Raw genomic sequence first — 7548 nt, 5'->3', positions numbered from 1 at the left:
TTATTTCTTGGCTTCTAACGAGCCACTCTCTCCTGAATGATCTTATGTCTCTCCACCCATTCCTTCTCTGCCTTCTGTGAAGACCTCCTTGCCTCCGTTGGTCCCTTACATGTCGCCATGATCCAGGGTTCTGTCCACAACCTCCTGTCTTTCTAGGTCATGTATCCTTTTTAAAAATTCTAATGGTGAGAACACAACACGAGATCTACCCTCAAAACATTTTAAGTGTACAATAGAGCTATAGGCGCTCTACTATACAACAGATTTCTAGAACTTATTCATCCTGCACACCTGATACTTTATGCCCATCTATCAGCAACTTCCCATCCGCCTCTCCCCCCGTCAGCCCCTAACAACCACCGTCCTATGCTCTGATTCTATGATTTGACTATTTCAGATATCTCATATAAATAGAGTCATGCAATATTTGTGCTCTATGACTGGCTTATTTTGCTTAGCATAACGTCTTCAAGAGTCATCCCATGTACCCTCTTTTTATTTTTAAAATTTAATTCTTTTATTGGGGTAAAATATACATAACATAAAATTTACTTTTTTTTTAACCATTTTTAAGTGTAAGTTCAGTGACATTAAGTACGTTGACATTCCTGTGCAACCATCACCCCCATCCATCTCCAGAAGTTTCCCAACTCCCCAAACTGAAACTGTCACCATTAAACACTACCTTTCCCTTTCCTCTCCCCCAGCCCCTGACAGTCCCATTCTGCTTCCTGTCTCCATGAATCTGAGTCCTCTAAGACCTCATGTAAGTGGAACATACAGTGTCTGCCCTTGTGTGACCAGCTTCTTTCACTTAACATAATGTCCTCAAGGTTCACAGGCCACATATTCGTAAGAGATTTTACACAGTGCATGACATTGATGTCTGTCCATAGAAGCGACGTATTTCTTCCGGATTTAGGTAATGGAAGTGCCCTATCCTCTGTCTCAGCTCGGGGTATGCTGATGCCTTTCCCCAGAAATGGATGATTGAGAAGTTATGCTGCTTGGTAGGTTTTCAGGGGTCTCCGGGGCTGATTTGTGTTGGGAAGTGTTGCCAGAGGGAGTCTTCATGCAGTGGTCCAAGGGGGTGAGTCTCCAAGTCCGGGCCTGCCCAGCAGGAACTGTCACAGCCTGCAATGCTGGAGTAGGGCCTACAGGATGGCCACCATGCCTGGGCTCTCAGGTGATGTCCCTTACTTGAGTTCTCTCCTAAGTCTGGGGTCCCAGAGCTGCGATGGGGCTTGATGTTCCAGACCTAGAGCCCCTTCTCATTTCCTTTCCCATCCCTTTCAATGTTCTCCTTGTGGTCTGTAAGTCACAATTCTCTTTGTTTCATCAGAAACTCAAACTGGCTTAGACCAAGTGAGGATCTATTGTTTCACAGAACCAAAATGTCTCAGTGTGTGTGCTTCAGGCGAGGCTAGATCCAGGTGCTCAAATTTGTGTTCATTCCCAGGATCGTCCCTGAGCTTTTCCTTTACGAGCCCCTTTCCTGAAATGCACTTCTAACCCCCAATCACCTAATTAAATCTTACTGATTCTGCAAAGCTCCACTTGTGTGTCAGCACTTCTAGAAAGCCTTCTAGACCCTCTTCTCCCCCAGGCTGATTCAGTGCTCCTCCCGCTGCCCAAACCAGCAACCTGAGAGTCATCTTACCTGCTCCTCCCCCTATTCCTCCTTCCCAGTCACTCCAAGTTCTGCCGACTTTACCTCCTAAATATTTTCGGGTCCCTTCTCTTCTCTCCACCCCCATCACTATAACCCAAGGATAGGCCTCCATCATTTCTTGCCTACGTACTACCATACCCAGACCCCAAACAATTATTCTCCACACTGTCACCAGAGTAAACAAAAACAAACAAAAATCTGCTTATGGACTGGAAATTGGCAAGGGGGAACTTGCTAGAGTGATCATAACGTTCTGTATCTTGTTTGGGGCGTTGGTTATTCTGGTATAACCGGCTGCTTAAGATCTCTGAATTTTATTTTATATAGGGTTATATCGTTCCCTCTCTCTGCACACACAGATACATAGATACTTAAAAATGGACTATGTCAATTTCTTGCTTCAAAACCCTCAACGGTTGTTTGTAGAGTAGCCCCCGAAGACTTCATGGGGCTTACAAGGCCCTCCGTGATCGGGGTCTTTCTTTCTTCTCCAGCCCTTTCTTCTCCTCCTTCCAGAACTTTGCATATGCTGCTTCTCTTCCTGGAAGCTCCTCTACTCCTACATCCTTCTGGTGCCTCGGGTATCAGCTTAATCGTCTCTTTCCCAGGGAAACCTTTCCCGGGTCCCTGTGACAAGTCTGGTAGCCCTGAACGCGTTACCAGCAGCACTTTGCACGTTATGTGTTCACTTAACCATTCTGATGATTTGTTTCGGTGCCTGTTTCCTCTAGGTTGTAAGACATGAAGGCATTTCCTCTTATCGATGACTTTTGCTCACCACTCTGTGCCACGGTATGCTCCACGGCCTGTTGAATGGCTGTGACTATCTTTGTCATGACCCTATGATGTGGCCTTTCACCTTTCTACTGAACAGTTGCCTCCCCGTCCAGCCTGCTGATCACATGAAGGCATGGGCAATGTCTTCTTCACCCCTGGGGCCCCGGGGGTTGGTGTATGGCCTGCATGGTGGCCGGCACTCAGTAGATGTTTGCCAGTTGAATGACTGGAAGCATCACGAAGTGATACTGACAGAATGAAAACAGGCTATGGGCAGAACTTTCCTAGGCACTTGACTCCTTTTGGCCACACCCAGTGTTCTTTCATTAAGAGGGACATTCTCAAATTTCCCTTGAGATCCATATAAAAGCCACATAGGGGCTTCCCTGGTGGCGCAGTGGTTGAGAGTCCGCCTGCCGATGCAGGGGACACGGGTTCGTGCCCCGGTCCGGGAGGATCCCACGTGCCGCGGAGCGGCTGGGCCCGTGAGCCATGGCCGCTGAGCCTGTGCGTCCGGAGCCTGTGCTCTGCAACGGGAGAGGCCACAGCAGTGAGAGGCCCGTGTACCGCAAAAAAAAAAAAGGCAAGCAGCTTTAGCCCTAAAAATTACATTTTGATAGGATTTTTGGTTCCATGTGGTTATTTGCACATGGAATGGACTGGAAGCAATTAAAACCAAAGTCAACTAAGTTTTGAGAGAGACATTTGCCATCGGAAGCCCAGCCTGACCTGCAACATCCTATGATTCTTAAATCCCTAAAACTATTCCTGAGCATCAAACCCAAACAAGAGGCGGGATTTAAGGGCTGTGAATTTCTATCGAAAGTTATCCTCCCAAACACTGTTCAGAGATGCAGCTGGGGGGGGAAAATGGATGAGAAAGAGCCTTCCAGAGGGGAGAACAATGGGGAAAATATTTAAGGGAGATTCTCCCAGAGGGAGAGGGTGAAGCAACTGGCCAGGCTGGTTAACCGAGGACAAAAGACCATGGCCAAGGCCAAGAGACCCCACTGGTTCTGTTCCAGAGTTTCCCATAATTGCTGTGGACCAATGACTGCTGTGGGCTTCCCATTATTCTCTCTACTTGATGGGAGCTTTTACGACAGTTACCTTCTGTGCTAGCGCAGGCTCTGATTTTTAGTTCTTAGAACTTTGGGCCACAGGGACCACATCTATACATGATGGAAAGGAGGGCATTGCCCCTAGTGGACATGAATGTGAATGTGAAGGAGGGTATTTGTGGTTGATGGGTAGCTCAAGAAGTGGATCCTGGCAGATAATCTTTGTGGTCTGTCTGATATTTATTCTCCCCTAGCCTTACCAATAGGGGCTCAATTTTCCCAGGGACAGCAACGTATACAGCTGAAAAACATTTCCCTGCCTACCTTGCAAATTGGAGTGGCCATGTGACACAGCTCTTGCATATGTTTTCCAGGCTTTGAAAAGCCCTTTTGCCCTTTGCCCCTTTCTTTCTTCCAGTTGGGAATGCAGAGATGATTGCCGGGGCACCAGCAGTCGTGTTGCAAGCATGTGAATGGGAATCCCAACCCAGGGCCCTGATGATAGCCAAGGTCGGCTGTACCAGCCTCTGAGTACTGACCTCAGGACTTTTTGTGATGTGAAAGGGAAAAACACCCCCATCTTGTTTAAGCCACTGTTATTTGGGCTTAGAGTTACGTGTAGCTACACTCAATCTCTCAGTGTATGGAGACTAATTTCTGAACCTCTAGTTGGGTCAGATCAGGTCATGAGATGGACCAGGCCGTGAAACGTTCTTGTTCACACAAGTAAAGCGATTTGCCAGAACCAGGAAGTGGAGGCGTTCAGGTTGCAGGATATGTCCCCTGGTCACCAGTGTGAGCTGCACGTCCAACTTCCTGGCAGGACCCTGAGAAAGGGACAGTCAGGCAGTCATCTTGGGAGATTTTTCCAGGGCTGGGGAGGACGGGAAGTCTGCTCATTAACATAAAAGGAGCCCCACTGAGGACAAATGATCCTGATGAAATGAGTCTACCCTACTGTGGACACTTCTCGGAAGGCAGATTTAACCTTTGTGAGTGTGCAGCCCTTTGACAGGTGGGAACCCTTTGTTTCCCTGGGGAAGGACCCCTAGAGGGATGGGCAGATACACAGTGGACAGAGGTCATTTTTAGGACACCTCAGCATGTTAGATTCCAAGCGTTCGTTCATTCGTTCACTCCAAGAAGGTTCATGGAGCACGGGAGAGTAGCCATCCTGCTAACAGTGTGAAAGGATGCAGAGACAGCCTCCAATGTCTGCTCTGACACGGCCCCTGACTCCCTCACCCAGCCCATCGCACTCGCTCTCCTTCGCTTTACCCGCACCGCTGGACCCTCTAAGCCTCGGGGCACACTCCTCCTTGGGGCTTGTAGACTTTTTCTTGCCTCTGTCCCGGAGGCTCTCCTCCAGGTGTCTGCTTGGCCAGCTCACTTCACTCCAGCCTTGACCACAGGTCACATGCTCAGAGATGCTTCCCCTCACCCTGCCTCTCCAAGGGCCGCCCCTCCTTCTCTCTCTAGCCTCCGGTTCTGCTTTTTCCTTCATAGCACTTAATGACCTCCTGACACGTATCAGTTACTATGTGTCTGTCTTCTCCCACGAGAACGTAATCTCCATGACAGCAGGGGCTTCGCTCTGCTCACCATGGGGACGCTGTGCCTAGAACAGTGTCTGGCATGCGGCAGACACTCCATGTGTATTTGTTGAACGCATGGACACGCTCCTTGCCCTCAGATGCTCCCAGTCTCAGGCAGGAGCAGACCAAGTCACAAGCAGTGCCATCTAAATGGGATGACAGGGCACTCAGGGGGCTGTGAGGGAAGAGAGGAGGGGACCCCAGTCCAGATGGGGACAGCTTCCTGGAGGAAATGGCTCTGCCAGAGACAGAGTGGGAATAACAGGGAACTGCAGCTCGGTGCAGAGAGGGGAGGGGTCTGGTAGGTTAGCTGGGCAGGGGAGGTTGGGAGAGCCCTTCTCCTAAGCCCGGGGAAGTGGGTGGATGATAAGATAGAAAATGGTGAGGTGCGGGTGTGGGGTCCTGACGGAAAGCTGAGACCCGAATTTCACACCACATCACACCACACAGCCCTAATTTCAACGTGGCAACGAGAAATGTGGAAGTTAGCCTTAGAGCCAGGGGTAGCCTCTTGGGGAGGGATTTTTTTTAATAGCTTTTACTGAGCCTCTTTGGTTGTGGAAAGATGGCCCTGGGGAATGCTGGAGCTGAGGACAGAGGCTACATGATCGCTAGATGGCTGTGCATGGAAAGTGGCTGGACTCTCAATATTCAATCCCAAAGAGTGGGGTTCTGTTGGCAAGGAAGAGAGTGGGCAGTCAATCCCTCCTGCCATAGCAACAAAACCTTTCTGCCTGGGATGAGGGCACATTGGCTGGAAAAAAAAGGAGTGGCAGGACCTCAGAGGCAGGAGAGGTGAGGGACCTGGGGGGTGGTCCAGGAGGTTGGGGCAGAGGACATGATGGAGGAAGCTGGGGTCTGGGGAGAGGTCATCGAGGAAGGTCCTCAGTGGTGGGGGGCAGTGAGGACCAAGGGGTGTGTCAGAGCCACTTCAGAATGGCCTCCCTCGCTGGGCTGCGAGGAGCCCCACTGCCGTTCCTTACCTTTTCCAAGGCCACAGACATCTATTATGCATGATGAGCCTGGACAGAGACAGGCAGCCACTCAGCAATATTGGGAATTTAGCCACAGTAAATGAGACTCAGGAGCAACGAGATGAAAGATCTAGCCCCCAAATCCCTCCAGAGATGTGGGGAGAGGCGCTGAGCTTCCCATCTACACGAGATGGGCTTGGAGCTTAACTTCTTCTCTGAGAGGAGAGTGACCCCAGTCTGGTTTTCACGTTACAGTAACAGGGCAAAGATGATGTCATCACCGAGGGGGAGGGGGCAGGGAGGGGGTCCGGCTGGTGGGATAAGAAGTCCAGAAGAACAGCTGTAGAGAGCAGGACAGTGACGGATACGAGGATAACCCTTCATCCCTGGACCCCGCACTGTGGAAAATGTGACTCAGTCAGAGCCTTTACCACTCCGGGTGAATGCGCTCAGTCGGGGTCTGAAGCTTCCCTGAGGGCCTCTTTTGGAGGGGAGACAGTGGCGGGGACGGCAGAGGCTGAGATGCTGGTGGGAGGGGCACGCAGCAAGAGAAGTAACGCTAACCCTGTGAACGAAGAGCCCAGATCCTGTTGCCCTGGTCAGAGGTCAGTGGAGACAGTGACTTGGGTTCGGAGTCATCCATAGGAAAGAGTGAATTCCTCCAGAAGATTCCAACCCCTGGAGGTGGAAAAAAAGAGGAAGGAGGTGGCTGGACTGATCAGCAAGAGAGTGGCTGAAGCCACGCCCCGTGGACTCTGGGCGAGTGCAAAGCAAAGTGGAGCTGGGAAGGGGTGACAGGATCGGGGAGGGTGGCAAAGGTCAGCTGAGGGTGAAGAGCAGAGGCAGTGGGAGGGGGAGAGGAAGAGCCAGGGCCTGATGGCTGGGCCATCAGGGGCCCAGACTCACCCCACAGCACTGAGTTTTCCGGAGCTGAGCCTGGAATGAGGGACTAGGCCTGGGCAGTGAGTTGGTGAGGTGGGGTGTAGACACAGGGGATCGAGTCAAGGGGATTTGAGGCCAGGTTGTGGGCTGGGTGCCACACAGACAACCCAGTCTCTGGGCACGGTGGCTAGACTGGAACGGAAGGGAGAGTCTCCATCAAAGGTGCCTAAGGGGACTGAGGAAGACAGTGCACGAGGCCAGACAGGACAGGTGGTAAGCCCCGCAAAGGGACAAGGGAATTTGCACCATGGTGAGAAATGTGTTCTGGAGGCCACAGTTTTGTGGAAGACCAGCCCTGTCCCTGGGAGGGCGAGGGGGTGACGCGGAGTCCCTTGAGGACATTAGGAGAGCAGGGCTGCCGTGACAGCGAGGAAGTGGAGGGTTCACTCCACGAAAAGGTGGATGATGCAGGGCTGTCGATCTCAGAGAACACCATGCATGGGGCAGGGCAGCATCCTCTGTGCAAAGAAGAGTGAGCTCAAGGGCCACGTGGGGCAGCGTGTGCAATGCCCATGAGGGAAGGAGGG

The sequence above is a fragment of the Phocoena sinus genome, chromosome 6, assembly GCF_008692025.1.
Source record: "Phocoena sinus isolate mPhoSin1 chromosome 6, mPhoSin1.pri, whole genome shotgun sequence".
NCBI classification, from domain to species: domain Eukaryota; kingdom Metazoa; phylum Chordata; class Mammalia; order Artiodactyla; family Phocoenidae; genus Phocoena; species Phocoena sinus.
This window is presented reverse-complemented; position numbering follows the sequence as displayed.